Source organism: Carassius auratus, unplaced genomic scaffold, assembly GCF_003368295.1.
Source record: "Carassius auratus strain Wakin unplaced genomic scaffold, ASM336829v1 scaf_tig00019018, whole genome shotgun sequence".
Taxonomy (NCBI): domain Eukaryota; kingdom Metazoa; phylum Chordata; class Actinopteri; order Cypriniformes; family Cyprinidae; genus Carassius; species Carassius auratus.
The window spans coordinates 4,655-19,097 of record NW_020524920.1 but is presented as its reverse complement, the minus strand read 5'-3'; the positions used below and the strand labels follow the sequence as shown (position 1 = coordinate 19,097).

Below are 14,443 nucleotides of genomic sequence, written 5' to 3'. Positions count from 1 at the left end.
TGGTTTAAACAACAAGATCAAGGCTGTCTCAGCTGTTACTGTCATTGTTGCTAGGCAACTTTGGAATCAGAGTTCAAGGATATAAAGAATAAAGCTTATTGATGTCCACTGCTCACACAGATCACGCTCAGGCCACTGGCAAGTGATGAGAATATAAAAATATACTTCATTGGCATGACTCATATCTTCATATTTTAGTTTAAAAGCGTTTTCTACTGTTAGGGCATTTGATTTATACATATATCTGACATAATATAATACTGAGAAATTATATTTGAGATAGTTCTGTAATATGGTTGTTACTGAAATAATTATGTCAAAATAAGTTTCCTGAAGAATTTTTATGGTAGCGTTTGTTTCCAGTCTAGGTGTAAGGACCAGTGAAGTTTAGATGTGTTTTTCCCTCCTGAAATCTAAATCATAATAATATTCTCTGGTTTATTTAGCAGTCACCATCCCCCATCTATGCAGTTCATCAGTAGAAAACTCTTTTGGAGTTTAATGAGACTTTTGGAGTGCTTAAATAATGGATGTTTCAACAGTGCCCCCTAGCGGTATGAATTAAAAATTGAAGGCAAGATATTTCATTTCTGCCTAATTAAGTCTTCATTTGACAATGAGAATTAGCATTTTTCATTAACATTTCCTGTGCATTGTGTGGAATTTGCATGTAAGTTGACATATGTCATATATATTTCATATCTCAAGAGCTTTTATTTGATCTAATGATTTTGATCAGAGATGCCCAAATTTTAAACATGAAGGGCCAAAAATCCTTTTAAACATTTTAAACCGCATCAAAACAACAACTACAATTCTAAACTAAACAACAACAACATCATACATTTCAGTGGAAAAACAAATATTCAAAGAAAATATATAAATACATTATGAAGATAAGCTTCAATGGTATTCTCCCCCTCCCCAGGTTTTTTTCCCTTCCTCTTGTGACATATCATGGTGGGAAAAATCGAATGTTATCATGGTCCAACTTGAAAACAGACATGTTCCTACAGTATAATGCATTCATACGCCTCAAGTAAGTAAGTCTAGACTCAATGGTTTATGTTTTAACTATGAACAAACACGTTTGTCGTGATCCTTCATTTTCTTGATTACTAACCCAACCAAAGTGCATACAGATGTCAAAAAAATATTGTTGCATTCTTCAGATTTGCCATTTGGTGTCAGGAGAGACTCTGAGGACTGCTTCTTTTCACTGTAGAGCTGCAAAATCCCCAGCAGAGGTGAGCAAAAGACTGTTAACCTGATGCACTTCACAAATAAAATAGATGGTCAGTCTGAATAACTTAATATCTCAATTACCTAGGGCACTGATTGAGATCTTTTCCTATATATATATATATATAATATATGATACCTTCCTTTGAGCTGTTCTTATGGACTTCTTTTATGGTGTTTTTGCATCCTTTTTGAGGCTTTAAAACTCCAGCCCACATTAATTAACTACATTGAAAAGTGTTACCATATGCATTGTTAAAACATCTCCATTTTTACAGGTTTTGGAGCAGCATGAGGGTGAGTAGATGATGAAAAGTTTCATTTTGTTGTCCCTATAACATATTCCTCATACATATCAAAAATATACAAATGCAATAAGTAAAAAATAATAATAATGACACAGAATTCTCTTATTTTATCAAAATCCTCATGTCGTCACTTGCTCCTTCCCATCTGGAACTGAACTCCTTTTCATAGAGCATAGGATTGATCCTCAAAGCTGACTTTCAAGTAACCCTCCTTTACTTTTGACAGCTTTTCTTTTACATATATAATGGATTTTGAAGTTAAACTGTTACTCAATGAGCATCCGTATCTGTCTGTCCACCAGACCTACAGTACAAGTTTCTGACTTTTTATAAAGTAGGAACAGTCCTGGTACAATAGTATGCGCAAGCCACAGTGATGAAGCTTTTGGCTCAGTGATTTACTACATCAAACCTTAATTAACTTGGCATCTTTGAACTTTATTTTATAGATATATACAGTAGCTGGATTCAGTGATGTTAAATCAGCTAGAAAAAGATGTTTAATAGCTTATTTACTTTTATAGCCTAACATTGTGAAACCGCCTAAAAAGAGATCAAACGGCTCTAGAGGGAAGTTTGGGTTCATGATATAGTTTTAAAATGTGTGGATATGAAACTATAGAATTAGTCTTGTGTGCATACAACTTTTAAGCATTTCTTGATGTAATCAAAATTAATCAGAGCATCTTTAAGACACTACACTATATGTATGTATGTAACATAAAACCTATGCAGTGTGTTGGGCATTTTAAGTGATTAAAGGGTTAGTTCACTTTTAGTTGCTGGTCCCCACTGACTTCCATAGTATGAAAAAAAAAAAAACACTATGTAAGTCAATGGTACCAGCAACTAAAGATAAATGATCCCTTTAACCAAATTAAATAATGAATCTGTAATGTTTTGCTCTGAAAGAAAGCACTAAGTGAATTCCTCCGAGCAAAGAAGCAGGTGTTTGTCATGAGGATGCATGATCACTTGGGTGGCTTAACATAGCTCCATGAAGGACAAATGAGTGCTCTGTGAAGAAAAAAGCAATTACAAAGCCATGTAGGACACTCCGCTGGGACCCAGTGAGTGCGTCAGCATTCTATTCAAGGACTGACGGATGTGCTCCAGCATCTCGTGTACCAGCTGCACAGAAAAATGCTGCAATTGGGGTGACTGCCATGTCAAGATATGATGATCTTCGCATACCCCATTACTGATGCCACCACTTCGCCTGGAACAGGAAGAAGTATGGGGGAAAGTATGTTGATGGACTCTTGTGCTGTAATGGGAGTCCATTAACTTAGCTTTTCATGTCTTCATTCAGTCCACAATGTACTGTGGATAGCCAAACAGCAGAGGCTATTTCTATGCATTTATCAGTATTTATGATTTGTGTTTTTATAATATATAGAGCATATCTTGTTTTATATAAAAACATAAATCATAAAAAAGTGCATGTATACTAGAAAAATTTCACAATTGCAAGATGTAAAGTCAGAATTGTGAGATGTAAACTTGCAATTATAAGAAAAAAGTACCAACTCACAATTGTAAACTCACAGTTATGACTTTTTTTCTCAGAATTGTGAGTTTATATCTTGAAATTCTGAGAGAAAAAAAGAAAAAAGTTGCAATTACCTTTTTTATGTATTGTTTTTCATTATTAAAATAAGCTTCCATACCTTACAGTACATTGTTGAGAATGATGATAGTGAAATATACTTTTGCAACATTCAAGTAGCCAGTGCTTTAGTTTATAAAAATACATTTTACCAGTGTTTGAATTGTTTTTAAAAGGGAGCTTTATAAGTGTTAAATGGACTTGCATTCTCTCCTGTCAAAGCTCAGGATAGTCACTGTTAAAGAATTTCTGTCAGGTCCTCGGCAGCCATGCAACTGCATTTCAGATGAATGGGAGTGCTTGTTTTCTCCAGACCTACGTGGTTTCCTCTGCTCATTTGACCTTTAACCCCCATGGTTACAAGGTTTGTTATAGTACATAGCGGTCATAGCTGTGTCTCGGCACCCATGAGAGCTGTTATCAAAAATGGCAAATCCACAAACATTGCAAGTCACAGAAGCAAACACATTTTGAGGATATCATCCTGGGGTCTTCATTTCTCCAACAACTTAAATCATCTGTTCTTTTGTGAGCCCTGACAGAATTTATAAACTCATGTCCGAAGTGGGCAGAGGAATAAATTTGGTGTCAGGCAGATTGACATCTTGAGAAACTGAAGCGTTTGTATTATTATTATATTTTTTTTCAGTGCTTTCCCAGGTGTGGAGGTCGTCATCTCAGATGATAAACAGATTTGACAATGTGCATGCATCATGTTGCACACTGTGATAGTGTTTTTCATTTTACTATAATACAAGCAGCTAAAGGGAATTCTTTGCATCTATAAGGCCTTATATGAATAACTTTATGTCTTGCATTTTTAATATCCGCAAAACCCTCAAGTGAGAATAAACGTCCTGAAGTCCATATGGAGTGTGCACTGTGCACTGGCATTCTTTAAAAAGGGAAAAACAATTTAAACAACAGCACGATGGAAATTAAGTATTACTGTTAATTGTAGCTATGTGTAACAGGGTTTCATTTGCTACTATGACCATCTAACTGTAGGTTATGCTGGTTATTACACAGCGAATCACAAAATAAAAATGTGAAGATTTTGATTTGAGGTTGAATCTTACATTTTCTTTAACCTTACTCTAAGAAAAACAGTCCACCTATAGCAATAAAACGAACAATGCAAAAATATGACATTACTGTATTATTAATATTGCAGTTCTCTGAGGTAATTTTCTCTACTGTTGATAGTGAAATGAAAGATGGCGGTAGTTGTGTTTGTATGAAATGTTAGTTCGCGATGTGATACGAGAGACATGAAAGCACTTCTCCAGAGTGCAGTGTGGTGAGAAGCAATTACAGTACGAGTCATTTTCGCAACATGCTATATTTTTTATGTATTTCATATCTTTTTGTTCTCAAAGCCTCAAAGGGTGCTTGTCAAAGTGTAATTGTGAAATAAAATGCTGCTGTGAAATAAAACCTATACCGAGAATGCCAATTGGATTGTATTTACCTCGATTCATGTACTGTACCCGAGAAAATGAACAAAGCTTACAAAGTAAAAAATCATCTTGCATCTTACCCTGCATCTATTTTTAAGACTATTTATGTCTACTTCATTTTCCAATGCTGTAAAAAGCAACAACAGGGAGTTTTGACCTGATCTTACCCTTAAAACCGACTTTAAAAGTGTAACAGTCTGGTTGAAGCAGTCACATTAATATTTACAATGCAAATTCACAATTACTTTCATATATATTCAAAGTACTTGTATGCAAATCGAAGTTCAGAAGTTGTATGTTAAACCTTGTTTAACAATGTAAAACAATGTAAATCTTTACAGTGTTAAAATGCAATACCTTCTGCAAACACCTTTGCACTTCATTTCCATCTCTAAAACATAGCATGGAATCTAAAAACCAAGTGATTTAGAATGAATGAATAATGACATTAATTTCATGAAATGATCATGGTGTTGATAAAAAAAATTTAAAATAGAGGGGTGACCAGTTTTTGCAGTGCTTTTCTTGAAAAGGAGAGGTAAAATTTTAGATTTGGCCATTTTCAACCAATAACACTGAATTTAAATCAATATTTCTTAGTTTGATAAATAAATCATCCATGTCACAGGTCTATGAGAGTTTCTCTGTTCATCATTAAGAGCCTCATTTAAAACTTAAATCCTGTGAGAACCCTGTTTTATTTCAATGTAATGTTGCATCGCTGTGGGTTTTTAATTTGTGTCTGCAGTTCAGAGATAAAAAAAAGGCAAGTGGGAGATTCAAGAGTTCCAGCATTTCCTTGAGAGACAACATCACTTAATATTTTTCTTATGCCAATTATGTAAATTAATTTTTTAATTTTTTGTTTGTACAGAGTAATCTCTTGCAGAGAGAATTGAGACTGCCAAGGACTGATGAGCCCTGGGTGTTCACAAACTTTGTATTATTTAACTCCATTTATTCAGCATTCTGTCTCATATAAATATGCAATGCCTTTTAACATTACTGGGTCACTATTGCATATACACTAATCATTCTTAAGGTTTTTGTTCCTATACAAGGTCTGTGTCTTTTTTTTTCTGTGTGGCAAAGATTTATGCAACATCCCTGGGTATAATCTGTGCTAACATCTTGGTAACATCTGGTAGCATACACTCTTGAAGTCGAGAGCCTTCTTCTAAAAATCGAATCATGCCACAGGATGTTATTTTTCAACTATCGCATTATGTGTTTTTACAGGGAGGCATATTGCAAGCTGTTGGGTAGCCTGTGCATCTTGTGCTGAGAATGATCTTGAAGGTCTTCGTGTATGGCATGATCAGCTTTCAGTGGAGATTCTGATTGCTTCCTGGCCTGGAAAAGACTTTTAAAGAATCTTGAGGGGATGAAGTTGGATTCATGTCATTTCCTGAGTGCGTATGGCAAACACGCTATTTGCTGATAAACAGATGAATCATTCCCAAATAAATGTGAAAAGTTTATTGAATATTTAGTAGTATGAAACATGGTGGCATTTATCACCAATTCAGCATGTTGGTATTATTCTGAAAGGTCTTTCTGAAGGTCTTTATTAAGGGACTTTACAGTAAGAGAAAAAAGTTTGCAAAATGCAAACACAATAGGACTATATACTCTAGATGTGTTACAAAACATGATGGATTGTTAGACTGCTTGACTGTGGAGCATTGATAGAGGACTAAAGTTTTCCACTCCATAGTAGAGCTGTGAAATCTATAGTATCTCATCCATTCTTTAGAATATAATGTTCTTTTTTAATTTTTAAGTTATTGCAGATATTACTTTGTACACACAGTATATACAGTACACACAAAACAATTTGGATTGTCATAGTGGCACATTGCCAGTTGCATTCACTTCATTCTTATACAAAAGTATGAGATGAATTTAAATGGTTGTGCATCACTGTATAGCATATGAAGCATGAAGCAATTCCAATCATGCGTCTACTTTCACTGCTCCTGCACGTTTTTAAAATGCCTAGTGGTGCAGATAACTGTCGTTGATTAATATAACCCAGAGGAATCTACAGCCATCTACACCAAATAGATGGTTGAAATTTGCTGGTCAGTGATGATTCCAAGTCATCATCAGCTCTGACCCATGATTATTCCTTTGGAAGATTAGTCTACAATACAGGACATGCAATCACCTCAGACTAGGATGGTTCGCAAGACCATGAGGAAGTAGACATAGCTGATTTGATGAGGTCTTGAGCATCTGTAAAGAGCAAAACTTTACAGACAGAATTTTACTTGATGTGTAAAGAAACTATTGCAAAGAGTAGAATAGAACTGTTGCAACAATGCATGAAAATGATAGAATTGTATAATTTTATCATGGAAGTTTCACATAACGTAGCATGCAGTATGTAGTTTGGGGTTAAATAATTGAATGAATGGTTAACAAACTATTGATTGTCTCAGTAAGCAATAATTAAAACACCAACAATTGCATTTAATAAGAACTGGGATACACAATTTGTGCATAATGTTCCAAGTTTTCTGAAATTATACAAAAGTGTTGTAGGGGTTGTTTTCTCAGTTGTAGTGCAGACAAATAAAAGAATCAGTAATTAAGTTCACAAGAAAAGAAGCAGTAAAGGCAGGAGTTCATTTCAGAATGGCCAACAGAACCATGAGAAGGAAATGGTGCAGAAAAACCAGTGAATTAATCAAGCAAATGTGGAAGCAGGCATTATCATGGAGATGAAAACACATAAGAGTAATGCAGAGACAGAGACCTCTGTTGGTGAACTACTGTCTGGATCTTTTTATGTTACAATAAATACTGATACTAGATGCTTAATGAAATTATTTAACTGGTTTTTAGTGAGGAAAAATACATGAAGAAATACTGCCCAACAACAGAATCATCATACCCCCCCCCCCTTTTATTTCCTTAAAGAAATGTTGCCTTGTAGTCCTTGAGTACAAGATCCTTTTTAAGACAGACTGAAGGATGCAGAGAGGTCATATGTGTGGAACAGTGTCACCATAAAATGAAGAACATTATGTGAGTCTCAGGGGAAAGTGAAAATATATTAAAACACTTATGTGTGTATATATATATATATATATATATATATATATATATATATATATATATATATATATATATATATATATATATATATATATATATATATATATGGAATAAATACAAAATGACTCTATAAATGGGTGTTGATAAGCATCTTCTGTAAATTCATTTATTCAAATCAGGGATCAACTTGATGGAGCAGCTGTTGTAGACCAGCTTATATTCACTCCATTTGTTATACAAAGGTTTAAAGATAGTTGTTGGCATTATATATACACATATATATGTTTTTCTGTTTTTTTTTTACTCTTACCCCCACACCTCCATAAAAATATCTAAGTTATATATACAGAGAGAGTGAGAGAGAGAATTTTAACATACCCATCTGAACACTTTCCAGTCTGATTGGGCTTCAGTTTTAGTTCGATTCTTGTACTTCACTTTACTTAAAGCATATGAAGCATTCTGCCACAGTGACATGTAGACACTATATTTGTGCAGTGATTGAGATGTTGAATTGAATTAGAAACTCTGTGAGGACTTGTTATGTGGGTTCACAATCTTAAAAATTCCTAGATGAGTGATTGACTCTGTCATTCTAGGAATCTTGTTTTGCTGAACGGCAAATAAATACGATTACCTTGCTTTCAGGAGTCTACCCTGTTCTTGTGTATTACCTCATCAGTTTGATTTTTGGCTAGAAGATGGGTCAGAGTTATGGGCAGCTCAGTCTTGCTTTCTGTCATGCAGGTCAAGGAGTCTGCTGGAGACATTGACTACCTGACTAAGATGCTCCTTTTGTTTTCTCTCCTGTCAATGGATCAATAGCGGCAGGTGTTGTTAGCAATTATTCCACCCTGCATGTTCACTCTGTTTTGTGTGTATCGTTGCCCTGAGTGATGCTGACAGGTGCGCAAAGGGTTTGCTCTCGCAGACCATCCACATTTCTCATTTCTCATTACAGAATCAGTTGTTGCACAATAATTCCCCATTTGTATTGTAATTTTTGAGCAATTTCATATTTTACAGACAGTCCATTGAGAGATTCACATGATAATAAAAAGTATTTGTGTTTGAAATGCTAATTTGGGAGAGAGACACCGCTTATGTAAATGTCTTAATGCTGTGTCCCTGGTAGATTAAATTTATCTCACCAATGTCATTTATTTCATTTGTTAAATATATATAAAGCTTCCAGTTATCATAATAGCAGTGCTATAATAATCAGGTCCATTCTTAGGTGTCCTGACCCCCAATTTTAAGTCTGGGCTTAAAATTGACATTAAAGGTTTTAAGGGATGTGTCTACTGATGTATTATGAGTGTATTAGCAGAAATACTGCCCTCCGGCCTTCTGCCATCCTCATTGCTGCTAATTGAGTTGTGTGAAAGCTTGAATGGTAAAATGTACTAAAATTGAGTGGTGCATGTGGTTATAAAATAATAATAAAAAACACCATAACTTAGCCACCTTATGATTTAAGAAACAGAAAGATCACATGTAGTTTCATATATATATATATATTCATACATAAATTGTTGCACTGATTTGTACATTTGCACATTTTCATGGATGTCATATTTGAGTTTGAACTCTAGCATTGTTAATTGTTGTTGTTGTTTTTTTCCTGTAAGTATCTTATGGTGGTGACAGTGGACTGCATGGGGGCATCAGGAGGAGATTGCATGAAGGTTACATGTGAAAACGATCTTTGAGTAGTGCTGGCTTGTCAATCAGAGCAAACAGGCATTATCATGACATTGTGAGTGAAGTTAACCCTCCTGACCTCATCTCTGTGCCTCTCTTCTGCTGCTTTGTAGGATTGCTGAGGCCGAGGCCATCTTGTCTGTGGACGCAAATGGAGGTTTGGCAAGGTACAGTGTGTGTGTGTGTGTGTGTGTGTGTGTGTGTGTGTGTGTGTGTGTGTGTGTGTGTGTGTGTGTGTGTGTGTGTGTGTGTGTGAATGCGGCTGTAAGATTTCTTTCTGTTACACTATATGCAGCCTTCTGAGCGACCTTACACTAAAAGGTTAATCCCTCTGCAAGACTGGTTATTGCTTTCAAAAGCACATCATTATATACAATCGAATGCCACTTATAATAAATCTAACATAGCAGATGTATAATGTCTTGAAAGTACACTACAAAGTAGAGTTCTCTTTATATTCAAGCTAATGGAAGTACTTCATGTAAAAGACATCTACAGTAACTTTGAAGTGATCACAGTTAATTAGTAATTGCTGAATAGTCACTGTTTGAGAACAGCCAGTTATCAGCTAAAATTGTCTGGCAGTTGGCACTTTGATATATGCTTAGAAACATGAATTAGTTATTAATTTCCTCTTATTTAAAGGCTGTAACAGTCTCTTGATAGTCTAAGTAAGATATTGGCAAACTTGGCATAGAGAAAAATACTGACTGAATCAGAAAATCTGTGACCGAACAGAGCAACTACCAAACAATAACTGTGAATTGTTCATAAAGCTACATTCTATTGTAGGGCTGCCATTTTGAAGGCACTTATAACCAAGACTAAAACACCATAATACACAAATGTGCAAAGAGCACATGGATTTCTAGGTAATAAAAATTATGTGGTGTGAATGAGACCGACTATTTCCAATCACCAATCTAAAGCCCATTGATTTTTAGGACAGTGTTTTCAGTCTTCAGATACCCCAGAGATTTCCTTTGTTTTATCAGAGCTGGAAGCTTTACTCCCACGACACATAGTTCAAAATGTTTATGCTAGCATTCCCAGCAAGACTAAAGTAATATGTGTATACTGTATGTGTTCTTTTGAAGAAATGCAAATTGGGACTTCAATTATTCTTTCTGTTCCAACAGGTGGCAACAAGTGATGTCTTTCTAAGGAGTCAGAATTGAACAGATGACTAAACTGATTCAGGATCCCACTGCGTGGAGTTTGTTTGTTAAACTTGAAAGCAATATCAAACCGGACTAATTATGAACACAGCTCTTGAATAGCACTCATGTTATATTACTTAAATACAGGCTATAATTTCTGTGCATTTGTCTTGGTGTGCATGATGAATTTTTTACATCATTTCTATATAATGACTTTACCATAAAGCAAGGTAATCCATCTAATGGAGATGAACAGCATTTACACTCAGTTCTGAGTGAATGACACATTTAGCAAACACATACTGTATAAAGCAAAGGCACTGCAAGCATGTCTTGTAAAGTGATTTTTGTCTTGTTCTTTCTTCATTAAAAAGCTAGTGTAGCTTTTTTGTAAAAGTGTAGAATTTGAAAGTACTGCTGGCAAGTGCCCACCTTCACTCAAAAGGTCAGATTTTTTCACAAACATGTATCCAAAGTCATCTCTCATCTTGGTTTGTGTCTTTTACTTGAGTTTGCTCTTTCAGTAAAGGTCTGACTGTAGAGGTTTCTGTCTGATTATACAATCATCAGAGGTACTCTGGTGAAGAGTAGTGGAAAAGTAGTGTCAAATAAGCTCTATATTTATTGCTTGAGTTGTCTACATTTCAAATGTCGTTATCTAAAATGTTTAAATGACTAAATTAAATGCACAGTGCTACATAGCTTTTCTAGAGAACCCCCAGATCAGAGACTGAGAACAGAGACTGAAATGCTTTTCACTGAGGTAAAGAACTTACACCAAGTGGTTCTTAGTTGGCAGAACATAGTGTCAGGAAAATAAACAGATTGTGTACAAGTAATTACCAGAGCAATTAGCTGAGAATGCAAGCCAAGTGGCTAAGTTTATACCTCAAATGCCAAAAACACTCCAGATACTGTCACATTGTGCATACAGATCACGTACTGACACAATAATAATGAATGTCTCATATTAGAATTGAAATAACATGCTGATAATAATAATCTGCAGTGCAATTGCAGTGCTGGTTAAAGTGGAGTGTCTTTTGCACGGATAATAAGGAAAGGTCAGTACTGATTATTTTTTTATTACAAGGTGACGATCAGACCAAAAGAAAAAAAAAAACGAACGCTACAGAGGTTTTTAATCAGTATTTTATTTTGTTTTCCTGAAAGAAATAAGTATCCTTAAAACCTTTAAAAATTCAAGAAATATTAAATACAAGCTTTTGTCTAATATTTTGTAATATTTATATTTACAATAATTCTGCATATTATTTTACGTATTAATTCAAGTCATTCTCTGAAAGCAATTCTTAAAACATTACACAATTCAGCTTTTTAAGTATATATATTGATTAAAATAAAAATATTTTAAATATTTTAAGGATGCTCATGTATGAAACAAAATAGTGATATATTATAATTATTATAATTATAATAATAATTGTTATTTGTTTTTGAGGGCTTTGTTTGAATTGGTATTTCTTGTGATTCTGTGAGATTTAGCTGAGCATTTGCTGCTAATGAAGCTGTTCTTGTTTTAGACCATAATACAATTTTGACTTGAATAATATCTTGTCTATGCTATACCAAAGATAAAATATATGCAGAAATTAGCATGTAAAGGAGATAAGCAACTGTAAATGTATTCGCATTGAATTATCTGTCTGACTGACGACAAGGCTCCATTTCTCTTAAAATAAGAAAGCATTTTTTATGTTTTCATCCAATGATCTTTGCAGAACATCTCATGAAATGCAGGCCCCATTGGCAACCTTCAGACTAACAAGACTGGTCATGTGTTTTGACACTAACTGCATAAGATGGATGTTGAAAATCCCCCTAACTTCAGCAAACAAGCGAGCAGCTTAGTAGGATTTAATAAGGATTACATTGTAATGGCTCATCTAGCAAATATTAAAATAACCTTTTCAAATTTGAGCCTATGCAGAGTAAATACGATTCTTCATGTTCAACTCAAACAATTTGCTGTCGTGGGTAGGCTATATTGTGACATTTGAAATTTGAGATTGAAAAGTAAAAACACTTAAATATTGAGCTCTTATTTATTTATTTATTGCAGCAAATTGAATTAGATGTGATAAAATGTCTGGATATTCCATGCTGTATAAGGGGTAGGAATTGGGACTGTGTTCCTCTGTGTTAAAGGCAGTATGAGTGTCTGAAAGAATCAAATGGATACTTGTGGATACCAACCGTAGCACAGTCATTTTCACAGATGTATTCAGTTCTTTGTGAAGCACCAGACCACTGAACCAATCAGCAATATTCTTTTTTTCCCTCTGAGCTATTTGACAGTTTGTGAGATTAGCTTGTCAGAATGTGAAAATCTGACCTGTTGCCATCTGTCATGATGGGGTCTGAGAAAGCATCATGGGATATTTGGCATACATTACAGTATGTTCTCTGAGGGCATGAAACAATCCCAATATTCATGCCCACCAGCAGCGATTAGCAGAACCACTTTTACAAATATTACTATAGAGGGCAAAGCTGGAGCAGAGAAAATTGATGATTCTCTTTTGTCCTTTACGCTGTTTGAGCTCGGAAAGAGACCATTACTTGTTTTTGTATGCAAAAAGCAAAAAGACAACCTTGAATGTGACTTTATTTTTGTAAGTGTGCACTTTTCTTTTAGACTCAACGCTCTTTAACTTATTTAGCTTATTTAAAGGGGATAGTTCACACAAAAATGAAAACTTTGTCATCATTTACCCTCCCTCATGTTGTTCATTTGTGTTCATTCTTCTGCTTTTTTATATACTTTTAACTAAAGAAGCATATTTCTTCATGTTTCTTACATATGTGACCCTGGACCACAAAACCAGTCATAAGTGTAGGTTTTCATCTGAAAGCTGAATAAATAAACTTTCCAATGATGTATGGTGTGTTATGATAGGACAATATTTGGCCGAGATATGGCTATTTGAAAATCTGAAATCTGAGGGTGCAAAAAAAAAAAACTAAATGTTGAGAAAATTGTCTTTGAAGTTGTCTGAATGAAGTCCTTAGCAATGCTGATTAACAATCAAAAATTAAGTTTTCATATATTTGCAGTAGGAAATTTACTAAATATCTTCATGGAACATTGAAAAATCAATCAATTTGACCCATGCAATGTATTTTTGGCTATTGCTACAAGTGACTTAAGTGACCCAGTGATCTAAGACTGGTTTTGTGGTCCAGGGTCACATTTGTGCAATCTTAACAGGTACAGTGCATGCATATAATTTTCTCATTACTAGGATTTTTTTTTTGTTTTTTTTCAAAAGTTACTGCTTGACCTATATCTATCCTATATGTAGTGTCCTCCACATGCAATTTCATGCCTGGCACCCCATTACCTGCGTTGCATTATCAAACCGCACACCCCAGCCCAGCTGCCATCGCCAGCTGTCTAATTCACTTGTGTCGCCACATGAGACGGGCCTGCCTATCTAGATAAGAAATTTTGCCCATCCTCTCACTTTAGTTGTGGAACATGGTTCCAACTGATGTTAGAAGGGACTTATTCTTATTTTTTATAGCTTACGGTAACAAAATCGATAGACAGTCAGGTCTAGTCAGGTGAAAGAGAAGAGATGTATTTTTATTCTCATCTTCCTCTCTCAATAAAGTTGAGATTGGATGAATCGTTGAATAATAGCAAATCAATGGAGTAATCAACTCCATTAATCCCGGAGGCATTCCATATGGGCAGTATTGGGATGTTGTTCTCTATATGAAGGATAGAGGTCGGCCTAAAGTGAACCGCTGTGAATGTGATTTAATCTTCACTTTAGATGAAGGCTTGTCTTTTTTATGAGAGCTGTGACCTTTCTTAAGTATATAGCTAATGACATTGAGGCTCCTGTTGCAGTATCGGCATGCCAGTTC

At 34.9% G+C, this 14,443-nt stretch overlaps 1 long non-coding RNA gene across 1 annotated transcript; it reads left to right on the top strand.

Moving 5' to 3' along the window:
- Positions 1 to 952: 952 nt before the first annotated feature.
- LOC113076139 (uncharacterized) lies at positions 953 to 6,063 on the top strand. Its single transcript, XR_003281117.1, has 4 exons — positions 953 to 1,039; positions 1,173 to 1,247; positions 1,521 to 1,539; positions 5,859 to 6,063. It is a non-coding gene; the product is annotated as an uncharacterized LOC113076139 (long non-coding RNA).
- The last annotated feature ends 8,380 nt before the right edge of the window (positions 6,064 to 14,443 follow it).